The sequence below is a fragment of the Daucus carota genome, chromosome 8, assembly GCF_001625215.2.
Source record: "Daucus carota subsp. sativus chromosome 8, DH1 v3.0, whole genome shotgun sequence".
Classification (NCBI taxonomy): Eukaryota; Viridiplantae; Streptophyta; class Magnoliopsida; order Apiales; family Apiaceae; genus Daucus; species Daucus carota.
In genome coordinates, this window is record NC_030388.2 from 17,329,373 (window position 1) to 17,346,675 (window position 17,303).

The following is a 17,303-nucleotide window of genomic DNA, read 5'->3' on the forward strand; positions in this document are numbered from 1 at the left end:
GGGACGCGGCTCGGGCGTAGTGGGTGTGGGCGCCTAGCATGAAACAGCCTTCTCTGGTAGCGGCACTATACCTTAGTATCTCTCTAGCTTCCAGTCTATATAAAAAACGTAGTTAGCAGAGGTAAGTCTGTCTGACGTTCCCTCGCGTCAAGGGCTATACTTTTGCATCGGCCCTCTCGTTAGGTAATTCCCGAGGCGAAAGCAGCTCTCTCGGAAGTAAGTTTCCCCGCCATCTTAGTGGGACTAGTCTAAGAAACTTTCGCTTGAACTGCCAAGCCTCGGTTTTTTGTGGTAACGCCCTTCTATAATTACGTTTAACGCCCCTTTATGACTCGGCGCCTCGGGTCGGTAGCCGGGCTCCGGGACATTACTACCACGGCTACTATCGACCCGAGCCCAAAGAAAGAACGAACGGACTAAAGCGAGGAGTTCATTGGCCGTACATAGTTAAGGAGGATGGGAGGCAACCTCTTTCATGACCCATGGCCCGGTGTGTCACTTGGTTAGCATTTCTATAAAAAAGGAGTAGGGTTTGTTTTTCGATAGGGAAAGAGACAGGGGAGTTGGCTGTAATTGATACACCTTTTTCGGAGGGACGATATGGATTTATTCGAGACGGTTAACCAGTTTTTAAACCGTGAGAGGGAGGTCATTCAGAACCCGCCGGCTCCAGAACGGGGGGCCAGCACCGACGGAAGTAGCCCACCCCGCTACCGATAAAAAAAAAGAGCGTGCGGCACTTCTTCGAAGGGACATTCAAACTTTGATTCGTGAGCAACTTCACGAACATTGTGAAAAAGGGAAAGGGCGGCTGCCCGTGCACTTTCCGGAAATGACAGAAATAGACTCAAGTGCCGCGAAGGCGATAATGTCTTACGATCTTGAGATCCCCGCGGAGACGGATACGGAAACCCCCCGCAGATGAGCGGAGAATCTGAGGGGGACCCTAATCTCCTAAGGCCACTAATTAGGGAATACCGGTAAAATGAGCCTGTCTGCCGCTTTGTTTCATAACAGAGCCTTTTTTCCCGGCTGGCATAGAAGTATCTTGCGCGGGCGAAGGAGATGCGTTTCTGGTACTGGTGGTATTGGACAAGCCCTAAGGGAATAATCTCTTTATTATTTCTGCCTTTCTTTCCCATGACGACCAGGAACGAGCAAATCAAAAATTTCACTTCGAACTTCGGACCTCAACATCCTGCTGCTCATGGTGTTTCACGATTAGTATTGGAAATGAACGGAGAAGTGGTGGAACGCGCGGAACCACATATTGGATCACTCCAGTGCGGCACGAAGCCGCTGATGCCGAGTCGGCTCCTATGCCGCTAGCTATGCCCTGCTTGGTCCCCCCGCACGGTGGAGGTTCCGTAGCGCGTCATGAGCACCGGGCTAAGGGGCGGTTGAGCAACTCAAGCGAACCACCCTACCTTACTACAACATAGGGACAGAAGGGAGAGGGTTGTGAAGGTGGCCTCGTTATCCACACCTCCGGTCGGACGAATGGAGGGCCGGCCGACCCGGGTTTTCACGAGCGTTGGCGGGTTCTGGAGTGCCTGTCAAGGGCGCTAGCGCATACCCCGGGGTGATCATCACCACCTGCACCTCACATCTCGGCACAGTGGAACGTGTAACCCGCCTGCTGTTCCATTCAATTACATTTGTTCCTGTAATCCATAGCCTAACAGAACGCAGCAGCGAGGGACAACCCGCCTATACAGCCAGCGGGGAGGATGGCACTACTGGCAAAGGCCGTCTGGCGAAAACGCCGCAGGCGCGAAGCGTGGTAGGCCCGCGCCGGGGGAGCATAGGGAGGAAAGGGGGCCCGGATGGTGGAAGCGCCAGGGGAGGCCGGGTCATTTGACGGAAATGGAGGGCTTTTCCCTATTAGAGAAGGCCCTATGGAGTAAAGGGAAGTGCACGAATTCTTGGAAAAATAGGGGGCGAGCCTCTATAAAATAACAAATGTAAGAAAGCAAATTATATGAATAGAGTCAACGGTACGACAGACAGCGCTGCCTACACGCGAATTAGCTTCCGAGATCGAGCTGTCTCAATTTCACTACAGGATTTGCGAATGAATGGCTGGACTGGGCCACCTCGAATGGCGTGAGCCGCATGCGGGGAGACCCGCACGTACGGTTTTTAGGGGGATCTGGTCGAAAGACCGGCCGGCGCCCACCCGACTAGAGGGACTGAGAAATTAATAGAGTACAAAACTTATCTTCAAGCTTTACCTTATTCTGATCGTTTAGAGGGCGATCGCGGGGTCACTGAATGAAGTCCTCCGTTTCTTTCGGAGGTGCTGACCCGCAGCGAGGCAGAGATGACTAAGTGACATATGGAATATGGCGACGACAACAGCATGTCGTAGAAGGAGATAACAAGTGGAGCCAACGACCCACTAAGACTAACGTATCTACAACTACATCCCCGAGCGGCAGTCAAAGGGGGGGCGTGAATGCGAGATGCCAGCGGAATGATCGGCCGGACAGAGGCTAGGGCTGCTTCCTTCCCACCGCGTCCTTCCTTGTGTATCGGAGATATAAAGCGAGTGCACCGGAAAAGAAAAGGGAACTGGGGCGATCTATTCTATGGCGAAGCATCCGAAGCATAACTGCACACTCACACGATCTTTGCCGAGAGATAGGAGCATTCGGTGGAACCGGTGAACTACACTTGCTTCTGGATAGATGTGTGGGACAGAGGGCTCGTGGTACCTCCTGCCCAACCTTCCTCCTCTGCTTTGAGAACCGTGTGAACGGAGAGTAGGCAGAAGGGAAGGAGGTCCTCATACGGAGTCGCACACTTACTTGAGCAGTGCGGGAGACTGGAGAATGGGTCAAGTAAAGTCCCCTGGAGCCGGAAAAAGAACAGACGAGGCTTTACTTAGATAGGGCTTTTATTGGTCTTTTTTTTTTCTTAGTGATTGAAAAGGAGAGCGCCCGGGTATGTTATAGAAAGGGAAGGCAGAGGCATCGAATGGCGAAGAGAGGCGGGGAAGGAATGGGAAATCGTCACAACACGAGATTCTGATGCAGTACATATCTAGCTCATATAATATTAAAAAACACGATATTCTGTTGCACTACATATAGACAATAATAAAATATCAAAACAAACACACTCCAGTTCTTCGTATTTTGGAGTTATGTTGAATCACACTACTGAGATATTTAAATTAAATATTAAATGTTTTTTTATTGTTGAAATGATCAAATATTAATTAAGAATGTGCATTGATTGAGACATGTATATTTAAATACGGTTTTTCTATGGTGTGCCCATGGGCACATATTAAGTGCTAAAATCTATGGCTTTCAAAAAAAAAAGGTGCTAAAATCTATGAATTTGGAAGTTTTTTATTGGCTTACACTATCTAATAATGGTGGATCCCCCTGCATTTACAACAACCACACCAATCAAAAGCTTCCAAATCTATAAATTTTAGCACTTAGCATGTGCCCATGGGCACACACTAGACAAACCCATTTAAATATGTACTATATTAAAACACATTCATACGTTAATTAATTGCACACGTTCAAATTAATTACTTTCATTTAATGATTATTAAATATGGTTCTAAAGTTCTAAGTTTAAGCGGTTCTATCTGAACCTAACCCATGTTTTCTTAATATATATATTTTTTTCAAAATATACTTGCATTGTGGGACGGAGTAGTTAGCTAGAAGATGGTTACGTGCCAGCTTCACTACAACAAAAACACCATTAGACAACACTGATCAGACAACGCACGATGAAAAAAGCGTAGTTTGGAAAAAAGACACAACACTTTCTTTTCGTCCTCGAAAAACTATTGTCCAACACCTACGACCTATAACGGTTAAAAAACTGTTGTCTAGTAAATTCAATCAGACAACGGTTTCTTAACTGTGGTATTGTGTAATGATGCATGTTAGACAACTGTTTTGAGAGCCGATGTGTGAAGAAATTTCAGACGATAGTTCAAGAAACCGTTGTTGTAATTAGACAAGTGTTTTATTTTTTGTGTTGTTTATGAGTAGTTCAAACAAGGGTTTTACATAGTGTTGTGTGACTGGAAAGCTAACATACAAGTGTTTTTGTTAGCATCGTAACATGGCCTTATAGACAAGCCTGTATTAACTAATAAAATGTTGTCTAACTGAATGAATTTTAAGAAAATAAATGTACATAAGAGAGTGCAAAGATTCAAAAGTCCTAATCAAAGTTATAACAAAATAAACAATTTCTTGATAGTCATAGGTTTTTCTTGCATTAGATCAAGAATTGATCAAGGAAATGCGAATTTTTAACTCATTAAAATGAAAATTTATTATACAACGGTTTCCTTCCCACAAACCGTTGTCTACACTACTTTTATACAACGGATGTTTCGTAAAGCGTTGTTTGAGCTTAATTTAGACAATGGATTCTCTAACAACGGTATAACTTGTTTAACAGTTGTGTCATTTTCAATGATACAACAGAGTTGCGTATAAAAACCGTTGTCTGTTAGACACTACATGACAAAATATACCTTTTTACGATAAGACAAAATTTACGTTTGACTAGTATTGTTAAAAAACATACAAAATACACATAAAAATTTTAATTTTTTTTATACATGACTAATATTGTTAGTTCTCGACATCTGTACGGTTTGATCATCGAAAAAAAATATTTAAAAATTAATGTTGAGCTAATCTTATACATAACAAAGATTCTATCCAGTACTTTCTAAATAGTAAACATAAAACACATACTAATACTCACATCCGAACTACAAAATTGTGTTGGTATTACAAATGAACAATACATATTTGCATATATGCATAATATAAATATATATTTTAATACAAAGAGTAGAAAAACAATAATTGACCAAGAAAATGTGAATTTTTAACTCATAAAAATGAAAATATATTATATAACGGTTTTCTTCCCATAAACCGTTGTCTACACTACTTTTATACAACGGGTTTTCCCTGAAGCGTTGTCTGAGCCTATTTTAGACAATGGATTCTCTTACAACGGTATAACTTGCGTAACAGTTGTGTCATTTTTAATGATACAACAGAGTTATGTATAAAAACCGTTGTCTGTTAGACACTACAGAACAAAATATACCTTTTCACAATAAGACAAAATTTACGTTTGACTAGTATTGTTAAAAAAACATACAAAATAAACATAAAAAATTTTAATTTTTTTTATACATGACTAATATTGTTAGTTCTCGACATCCGTACGGTTAGATCATCGAAAAAAATATTTAAAAACTAATATTGAGCTAATCTTATACATAACAAAGATTATATCCAGTACTTTCTAAATATTAAACATAAAACACATACTAATACTCACATCCGAACTACAAAATTGTGTTGGTATTACAAATGAACAATATATATTTGCATATATGCATAATATATATATAAATATATTTTTTAGATAAAAAATATAAAAATAAGAATTGTTCAAGATACGAGAATTTTTGACTCTTCAAAAAAAAAAGAATTTATTATACCTCAATTATTGGGACACAAAATGGCAAAAATTACAAGATAAATTTATAGGATTTTTGTTAAAAAAAATTACAAGATTATTTTTCTAATTTTTTTATATTCCTACATCAATAAATACTAGGATCAGTTATTTTGTTTACTAGACACAATAATCCTACTAAATTTTGTTAAAAGATCGTATAAGATAATTATAAAATATCGACTGTTTATATCACTAATTATTGTATATTTAATATTATATCTTATAAGATAATAAACTATAAATAAATACTTGAAAAATTCATTTTTTTTCATAATTCAACTACGCATTATATTAAAATATTATATTTCTATTTGTAATATAATTTCTGTATCTCCGCTTTGGAGATGTGCCATTTCAATTCCCCCAAATAATTTTTACTTCCCCCCTTGGCATTAACACAAATTTTCGTTTCCCCCCTTTTGTATCTCTCTTCTTCTCTTCTTCTTCATCTTCAATTTCAGATCTATTCTTCTGCATCTCAAATTAGCAGAGCACCTCCAATTGGGTACTAGCTACTATGATTTGTTCACGGCACACTCTTCTTCTCTCCTCCCTCTCCCTCAATCCCTAATTTTCATATTGTCTCTGATGAAATAGAAATGGCACACTCGACTTGTCTTCACTCCAGATCTGCTCGGTCGACAAATCTCTCTCTCTCTCTCTCTCTCTCTCTCTCTCTCTCTCTCTCTCTCTCTCTCTCTCTCTCCCTCCCTCTCCCTCCCTCACTGGCTCTCTCTCCGCCCCTCCCTCTCCCTTTCTCTTTTCTCAGTTTTCTCAAATGTCAAGACCAGGTATATATATACATCTAATCATTGTATAGTTTTATTGTTATTTCGGGTTTTTTGTTGTGTGCATTTTATGGGATGGTAATGATTGATTTGGTTGTTCTAAACTTTGAGCTTGCTTTGTTTTGATTCGAGAAATTTGTGTGAATTCATTTTAGGGATATTTAAGATCCATGTATTATATTTTTTAGTAGTTTTTTTTTGTATTTTAGGTTCTCAATGATTCCCACATCCAAAGTGAACGAAATCACTTTATATATAGTGATTTGCCGTTAATTTTCTCCATGCCTGTACTAGCTTGACAAGTTCATTAATATTGATTCATACATATATATTTTCGTATTCATATGTCATTGGATTGCTGAGTTTATGGTTTATTTGGCAGCTCAACTGCCAAGATTGAGAGGTGTAGTTCTGCATAGTGTTATACTTTCTGGTCTTCGCGTACTCTGCCATGTAAGGTCACACTTTGCTTCGACATCTACAGGGTAAGTTCCTATCCTCCTTGCTTGCAATGGTTTCATGCCGGCCAACCAAATAATCTACTTGGTGTTTTATGTTGTTGCTAGTATTAGGTAAATATAGCTCCCCTAATCTTTCATGTCTCTATGTATTCTGAATATCTCAGTTGCAATTTTATATTATCCAAAGCTCTAGTTTTGCAGAATATAAACAAAATCCGAAAAGTAAAGTCCCCTATGCTAGTGATACATGTAAGTAATCCCTAATATTATTTTTGATATCTTAGGATTAAGGTATACCTCTTTTTTATCTTCCTTTTAGATTAAGTAATAGACGGGAGTATTAGTAAAAATTAACTGGTTCAATTTGATGATTGGTGTCCAGGTCAAGGTGCCAAAAGCGTCAAGCAGGTGACTTTGTTAAAGCTATTCCCAAAGGTACGTATAATGCCCGGTGATTTTGAATCACCCTTTTAGTGCCAGACTTACCATACTATTATGTTAATTTAGGTTTTGATCAGGAATACACCAAAGGAAAATATCCAGCAGAAAAACTGGAATCAAAAATTCAAGAGCATGTGAGGCTGGATAGTAAATGTTTGTCATTTTTTTCCCCTTATTCTTCTTTTTTGCATCTGAGAATGCAGACTTGTTATTTTATATAATTTTTTTTTGTATATAATCTTTTGCTTTTGCATGGTTGAGAGGCAAGTGGCTCTACAGATAATTGCAAGCTGTTTTGCGAATTCTTAACTTATATTTTGATGCATTGCTGCTAAGTACAAAATCTGTATGAAGAGCTTACGGCACTGGTTTATACAGCATATGAATTTTGATTTCCGTGATTTATCTTTTAGGCAAGCAATCGAGCATTTCCTTGAATCTCAAAATCAGTTCTCTATTTCAGAGTATGCATTGCAGAGACTTGCCCCTGGTAGGTAACTTATTAATAAAAAACTTGCAGGTTTATGCTCAAACTAGTACATGACCTTTTAACACACAATTGCAGATGAAGAATCTAGAGTCCAGGCTAAAGATCTCTCTCGTGCTGTGACATCAAATATAGACCTCTGACCTAACTCATCATTCTCCAAATCTTACTTATTGACTAACACAACATACCATGCAATATCTTCTTGCTTATAAATATATTTCCAAGCTTCTAGGCAACCTTCATTTGTTTTTACTTGGTCGTTCCCTGGTAACTGTCTTCCTCTATTTTAGATATCAAATCTTTTTATCTTCTATAATTACTCACTTCAACTTCTTACTTTTGTGTTCAGGTGCAAAGTCCATTCTTCTTCTAAATATTCAAAGCAGCTATAAGTGGGAACAAGCTGCCTCTGCAAAGTAGTTCTTCTCTTTTCCAGTTGAGCTTTTGTTAGTAGAATTTGGTGTTTGCAAACAAATTGGGTGGCAATGTCGCATACCTTCTGCACTTTAAGGCCTAACCTGATCGTGTTTTAGATTCTAGTATATGTTCTATCTGTATGTAGTATGCAAGTTTTCCCCGTCATTTAACTTATGTCCATTTTGGTAATCACCTTTGGTTTAAGATATTGTTTCCTTAGATCTTCTGTGACAATTTTGTATGTGATTGTATGTTGAAATTGTAGTTGGTAATGAAAACTTTTGTTACTAATTTATGGCTTGTTAATTATATTCTTGAGCATGGTTTAATTAGGTTATGTTAAACCGTTGTGTGACATAACTAAATACAAAAGGACAAGAAAAAGAAAACAGTTGTCTCAAGACCTACAAACAACACAATTTTAAAAATAAAATCGTTGTCTAAGACATATACAAATAAGTAAATAGTAGTAATAAACCATTGTCTAAGTCAATATTATTCGAGCATTCACAACAAAAACCGTTGTAGAAGAGCTTTCACACAACAGTTTCATTATATAAATTATTGTTATAAGGAGCCTTACACAATTGAACACCGATCGAAGCCCGTTGTACATGATAGTAGAACACGAGCCTCTATAACGCAAACAATCTTGTATGATACACTTATTAACAAGTAAATATATCCAAAAACTGTTGTGGATATCCTCCCTAACAACATCATTTTTGAAAACAACTATTGTTATGAAGAGTTTCTAACAACACCACGTTTAAGAGAAAACGTTGTTGGTTCTGGGTGTTGCACAACAATTTTTTTGACGTAAACCATCGTGTTCAGCACTATCAGACAACGGTGCGCACCGTTGTCTGATACGCATATCAGACGGCGTCTCGATAGACCACGGTTTTCCGTGGTCTCAGACAATGGGCAAAAACCGTTGTGTGATGCTGAATCTGTTGTAGTGCTTATAGTTGGTCCACTTTAAAGAACACGTCTATACTATACTATTAAAATCGAAACATTAAAAATTTGGTCGATCGATACTTGGGCTGAATTATGGGCCTATTTATACAATCAAGCATCCTTTTTAACTAAAACTATTATCTTTTTCATATTTTTAAACTAAAAAAAATCAATTTCCTAAAAATAATATTCGACAACAGGACAATTACCCATTCTAACTAAGACACATTGTCTTTCTCAGAATCCTAACTAAAAAACGGATTTTCTAAACATGACACATGAAACATACGTATAAAAAAAAAGATAACATTATTAATATTAAAGGCGATACATTAAAATTTTGGTCGATCGATACCTAGACCGAAATACGGCCTATCTATATAATCAATTATTCTTTTTAACTAATATATATTATCTTCTTTATATTTTGTAACTAAAATAACCCAATCTTCTATAATAACATCGAGCAACATAGTAATTATCTTTTTAACTAAAACATATTATCTATTTTAGATTATCTAACTTAAAAAATAGATCTTCTACAATTAACACGGGCGACACATACATAAAACTATAATATTATTATATATAATCATTAATAAATAACCGGTGATATTTTTCAATTAAAATACATTAACAATATTTTTTAAATACTCTAATGGTCTCACTTTAAAAGTAATATTATAAATCTATATTATGCTTATATTATTATATCACTAAAGCTGAAACAGGAAAAGTTTAGTTAGTCGGTCAGTCAGTCGAGTTTGGCGAGTCGGTTGGTATTCGATTCATGAACCTCCTTAATTTATAACATATTATAATATTTTTTTATTATCTATTAGATTAAAATATTAAAAATTAGGTTAGTATGATGGGTCGATATTTGGATTTACGCGTCTCTTTAGTTTATAATATGTTCTATACGGTATTATTAATCACTAATAACGAAATCAATAATATGTTCTATACGATATTACTAATCACTAATAACGAAATATTGATTGGTTGATATATACCTCGATGTATAGGTCTCCTTAAATTATAACATGTAAAACAATATATTTTAACATCCTCATTAAAATATATATGTTTGATGTATTTTTAATTAGCTATGTGACAGACTTAAATACTAAGAATTTATTCGGTTGTTAAATAAAATTTTTATTTATTAATCATATTATTCTTTCAAAATAAAATTAATTAAATATAAAATATATATAATAAAATAACAAATATTATAACCGCCCGTGCATTGCACGGTTATAAGTTACTCCCTCCGTCTCAAAATACTTTTCCTGTTTGTGTTTTTCACGTTTGCCAACACACATTTTTGATCGTTAATTAATAACTTTCATTTCGTATTAGCATTAAATATAAAAAATTTACTGTATTAAAGTACTCGTGAATACGAATCTAACAAGATCACTCATGAATATATTTAGTCTTATAGATTAAACGTAAATTAATAATTTATCTCATGTTATGAACAGTACCGACATCTCAAACGAGAAACGTATAAAGAAACGGAGGGAGTAGTAAACTATACAGTTAGCAACTAATTACAGCGCACCAGCATACTAGATGGAGCTGTAGTTGAAGCACTATACCTAAAATCAACACTATTTATTATGCAGATGATGTGGCCATGTGGGAACCTGTTATTTGTGGAATGGCCGGAAAACACCGGGTGCGCGGTGCTTTATTGTGGTGTTTTCTTTAGTGTGGGAACCTGTGGCTAGTTCTTTTCAGTCTGCAATCTCCATTAATAGTTGCGTATTTTTGGGGTTATGGTCCGCGGTGCTTTATTGTGGTTTTTTCTTCCCTCTGGTTATCAACATGTGATACTGCAGAACCTACTTTGGCAGACTTCGGCGGCTCATAGTTACGATTACTTGATGTGTCTCCCGCCAGACACCCGATTCCATTGCATGTGTGTATATATAAACAATAATATATTATATATATTATACCAAATATAAATTATTTATAATATTATTGAAATTGAAAATAATCTATAATTTGATTGATCAATTTTTTATACATGAAATATCATATATTTTATAATTTTAAATTTTTCGTTTATTTATAGTTATGTCAATTTTAATATGATTTAACTTAAAAATATAAGATTTATCATTTTATTAGTATATTACGAGTAAATATATTACTTTTTATTAAAAAATATGTTATTTAATATAAAATTTTTAATTTTTTATTAAGAAATAATTTTTTCCGAACAGAGAAAAAGAATCTTCCCTTAAGAGTTCGGCATCGAATTCGGGGATGGGGACGGGAATAGCTTCGGAAGTGCTATTCCCAATCTTAGAGTGTCCCTATTCACAAAACTTATAAACATCGTTATATTTATACGCACAAAATACTACACGGAGTAGCGTTTGCTCTTTTAAATCCTCAAAATGTAATACGAAGTAGCTATTGACTTTTTAACATAAACATAATTTATTCAACAATAAAATTATCGAAGAGAAGAGGGAGATCAATTAATTTAAACAAATTAGGACCGCAATTCAACCGGATAAGTGATTCAATCACATACAAGGACGAAATCATGGAATTTGATGTATGTTTTACCCGATACAAAATATTAACAGTTTACTTAATTTTATATGCGCAATACAGATTTTATATTCATTTCATCAATATTTTATTTTTCTCAATTACTATGCATTAAAAAAATCTAAATATTACAAAAATTATAAAATTAAAAAAATAAGTTGAATGATTGTGTACAACTAAGTTAACATGTTTAACATGTTTATTGTACTAAATGAAACATGTAAAAAACTTTTTTATATTTTTAAATTTAAAAAAAATCAATCATAAGATTTTTTATGGATTTATAATTTATAATTTTTTAATTTTAATTTTTAAGTATCCGAATTAGACCCGAACCCTGAAAAAACCCGACAGATCGGATCAAGATCTTCATTTTCCAGACCCAGAATTAGACCCCTGACCTGAAATATAATGGATCGGGTCTGAATCTCAAGAAACCCGATCCGTCCCGTTGCCATCCCCTCTATAATTGTATACTTGTGTGTTACTGTTATATAGGTGTTAATGTTAGGTTTTGCGTGTGAATTTAGATGTTGTTCTTATGGTTGTTGTAAAATAAATGGTGAAACACAATAAAAATTTAAAGAAATTATTTTCCTCTAAAACCTGCGTAAAATCACCATAAAATGGATTAGTTAGTTACTGGGTAGGAGGAATTCAGTCTTTTTAAAAGAGTTCCTCACAAGACAAGGACAAGAACCTAATTATATATGTGAATAACTAATTTTAAAATATGAGGATCTAGTTGATTAATTACTGTCATGCCGTTAAGATGGCCAACAATATGTTCTTCTTTAAGAGAAGACTCTTGAGGTCAAAATGGCAACAGGGTTAACCCCTGCTATTGCTTAATTGCCTAGCAAATTCGTTATCTCTCATCCATGTAAACTTATACTCTGAAAAAAATAATGATCAATTATTCAGAATGAAGACGTTTAACTTTAGCACTGGTGTTACACTGTTATGAAGCAAATCTGTGTCATATTTCAGCTAAATAATTTGAATATAATTCATTGAACTTTACAATGGAACGATCATAGGCACACACTCAGACCCTGCAAACACTAGATCGAGTAATTGTCTTCATAAATTATAGATACATACCATAGGTTATACGTCTTCAGTTTGAGGTCACTCTATTGTGCATATCCTTTGATTTGGAGCCATGTTCGAAACTTCTAAATGATTGTTCATTTTAAAATCTAGGTCAAGTAATTAATTTTCAGAAAATTATATATTACTCCCTCCGTCCTTCCCATTTCTTATCGTTTGGGTTGGGCACGGAAATTAAGAAATATGTATAAAGTAGTGGAAAAGAGAAAGAGAAGTGGGTGAAGTGGTGGGACCCATTGATTTTTAATATATAGAAAAGAGATAGTGGAGTAAAAGTAGTGTGAAAAGGAAAGAAAAGTGGTGGGACTCATTGACTATTTTGGGTAAGTTTTGAAATGTAAAGAATTGGATGGGACACCCCAAAAGGGAAAGTGTAAAGAAATGGAAGGGACGGAGGGAGTAGTTATCAACTTATTTAGATCTGAGTATATTTGCATTGACTATGATGTCTGAAATTTGGATCTGAGTATACTATACTATTAAAGTCGAAACATTAAAAATTTGGTCGGTCGGTACTTGGGCCGAATTATGGGCCTATTTATATAATCAAGCATCCTTTTTAACTAGAACTATTATCTTTTTCATATTTTTAAACTAAAAAAATCAATTTCCTAAAAATAATATTCGACAACATGATAATTACCCTTTCTAACTAAGACACATTGTCTTTCTCAGATTCCTAACTAAAAAACGGATTTTCTAAACATGACACATGAAACATACGTATAAAAAAAAAGATAACATTATTAATATTAAAGGCGATACATTAAAATTTTGGTCGGTCGATACCTAGACCGAAATACGGCGTATTTATATAACCAATTATTCTTTTTAACTAATATATATTATCTTCTTTATATTTTCTAACTAAAATAACCCAATCTTCTAAAATAACATCGAGCAACATAGTAATTATCTTTTTAACTAAAACATATTATCTATTTTAGATTATCTAACTTAAAAAATAGATCTTCTACAATTAACACGGGCGACACATACATAAAACTATAATATTATTATATATAATCATTAATAAATAACCGGTGATTTTTTTCAATAAAAATACATTAACAATATTTTTAAATACTCTAATGGTCTCACTTTAAAAGTAATATTATAAATCTATATTATGATTATATTATTATTTTACTAAAGCTGAAATAGGAACAATTTAGTTAGTCGGTCGGTCAGTCGAGTTTGGCGAGCCGGTTGGTATTCGATTCGTGAACCTCCTTGATTTATAACATATTATAATATATTTTTTTTATTATCTATTAGATTAAAATATTAAAAATTAGGTTAGTATGATGGGTCGATATTTGGATTTACGCGTCTTTTTAACTTATAATATGTTCTATACGATATTATTAATCACTAATAATGAAATCAAAATATGTTCTTTACGATATTACTAATCACTAATAACGAAATATTGATTGGTTGATATATATCTCGATGTATAGGTCTCCTTAAATTATAACATGTAAAACAATATATTTTAACATCCTCATTGAAATATATATGTTTGATGTATTTTTAATCAACTATGTGACAGACATAAGTACAAAAAATTTATTCGGTTGTTAAATAAAATTTTTATTTAATCATATTATTCTATCATAATTTTATTTTCAAAATAAAATTAATTAAATATAAAATATATATAATAAAATAGCAAATATTATAACCGCCCGTACATTGCACGGGTTATAAGTTAGTAAACTATACAGTTAGCGCGCAACTAATTACAGCGCACCAGAATACTAGATGGAGCTGTAGTTGAAGCACTATACCTAAAATCAACACTATTTATTATGCAGATGATGTGGCCATGTGGGAACCTGTTATTTGTGGAATGGCCGGAAAACACCGGGTGCGCGGTGCTTTATTGTGGTGTTTTCTTTAGTGTGGGAACCTGTGGCTAGTTCTTTTCAGTCTGCAATCTCCATTAATAGTTGCGTATTTTTGGGGTTATGGTCCGCGGTGCTTTATTGTGGTTTTTTCTTCCCTCTGGTTATCAACATGTGATACTGCAAAACCTACTTTGGCAGACTTCGGCGGCTCATAGTTACGATTACTTGAGGTCTCCCGCGTCCCGCCAGACACCCGATTCCATTGCATGTGTGTATATAAATAGAGTTAAGTTCTATGGAGTACATAAAAACATTGGAGTATTGGAGTACAAATCATAATTTTTTAGTTTGATCCTATATAATATCTCTGATTATCCAAATTTTAATATAATCTATCATTTATAAGATTATTGTTCTGCTTATTAGTTATATTGCAGAGCATAGATTCCTATGATTTATAAAAGTAATTATTCTACCATTTGATCGTTGCAGAACATAATGTGCAGGTTGTCAAATATTTACAATATTATTGGACAAAAAAAAATTGAAATTTAGATGACTAGATTACATTTTATCAAACTTTGTACTCCAATACTCCAAATTTTTTTGTACTCCATAGAACTTAACTCTATATAAATAATAATATATTATATATATTATACCAAATATAAATTATTTATAATATTATTGAAATTGAAAATAATTTATAATTTGATTGATCAATTTTTTATACATGAAATATCATATATTTTATAATTTTAAAATTTTCGTTTATTTATAGTTATGTCAATTTTAATATGATTTAACTTAAAAATATGAAATTTATCATTTTATTAGTATATTACGAGTAAATATATTATTTTTTATTAAAAAATATGTTATTTAATATAAAATTTTTAATTTGTTATTAAGAAATAACTTTTTCCGAATAGAGAAAAAGAAACTTCGCTTAAGAGTTCGGCATCGAATTCGGGGATGGGGACGGGAATAGCACTTCGGAAGTGCTATTCCTAATCTTAGAGTGTCCCGATTCACAAAAATTATAAACATCGTTATATTTATACGCACAAAATACTACACATAATAGCGTTTGCTCTTTTAAATCCTCAAAATGTAATGCGAAGTAGCGATTTGACTTTTTAACATAAACATAATTTATTCAACAATAAAATTATCGAAGAGAAAAGGGAGATCAATTTAAACAAATTAGGACTGCAATTCAACCGGATAAGTGATTCAATCACATAAAAGGGCGAAATCATGAAATTTGATGTATGTTTTACCCGATACAAAATATTAATAGTTTACTTAATTTTATATGCGCAATACAAAATTTATATTCTTTCATCAATATTTTATTTTTCTCAATTACTGTGCATTAAAAAATCTAAATATTACAAAAATAATAAAATAAAAAAGATAAGTTGAATGATTGTGTACAACTAAGTTAACATGTTTAACATGTTTATTGTACTAAATGAAACATGTAAAAAACTTTTTTATATTTCTAAATTAAAAAAAAATCAATCATAACATTTTTTATGGATTTATAATTTATAATTTTTTAATTTTAATTTTTAAGTATCCGAATAAGACCCGAACCCCGAAAAAATCCGACAGATCGGATATAGATCTTTATTTTCTAGACCCTGAATTGGACCCGACCTGACCTGAAATATAATGGATCGGGTCTGAATCTCAAGAAACCCGACCCGACCCGTTGCCATCCCCTCTGTAATTGTATACTTGTGTGTTACTGTTATATAGGCGCTAATGTTAGGTTTTGCGTGTGAATTTAGATGTTGTTCTTATGGTTGTTGTAAAATAAATGGTGAAACACAATAAAATTTAAAGAAATTATTTTCCTCTAAAACCTGCGTAAAATCACCATAAAATGGATTTAGTTACTGGGTAGGAGGAATTCAGTCTTTTTAAAAGAGTTCCTCACAAGACAAGGACAAGAACCTAATTATATATGTGAATAACTAATTTTAAAAATATGAGGATCTAGTTGATTACTGTCATGCCGTTAAGATGGCCAACAATATGTTCTTCTTTAAGAGAAGACTCTTGAGGTCAAGTTTGCTCATGTAAGTCTTTCAGTGGCAACAGGGTTAACCCCTGCTATTGCTTAATTGCCTAGCAAATTCGTTATCTCTCATCCATGTAAACTTATACTCTGAAAAAAATAATGATCAATTATTCAGAATGAAGACGTTTAACTTTAGCACTGGTGTTACACTGTTATGAAGCAAATCTATGTCATATTTCAGGTAAATAATTTGAATATAATTCATTGAACTTTACAATGGAACGATCATAGGCACACACTCAGACCCTGCAAACACTAGATCGAGTAATTGTCTTCATAAATTATAGATACATACTATAGGTTATACGTCTTCAGTTTGAGGTCACTCTATTGTGCATATCCTTTGATTTGGAGCCATGTTCGAAACTTCTAAATGATTGTTCATTTTAAGATCTAGGTCAAGTAATTAATTTTCAGAAAATTATATACTGTATTAGTTATCAACTTATTTAGATCTGAGTATATTTGCATTGACTATGATGTCTGAAATTTGGATTTATGTTAACAACTATCTATTAGGAATCTAGTTAGTTTCAATTAGTTCCTCCCTCTGTGTTGAAATATAAGTCAGCTTGATTT

At 33.9% G+C, this 17,303-nt stretch overlaps 1 pseudogene; it reads right to left on the reverse strand.

The window, feature by feature from the left end:
* Positions 1-1,036: 1,036 nt before the first annotated feature.
* LOC135148336 (uncharacterized) lies at positions 1,037-2,788 on the reverse strand (annotated as a pseudogene).
* Between the last annotated feature and the right edge of the window lie 14,515 nt (positions 2,789-17,303).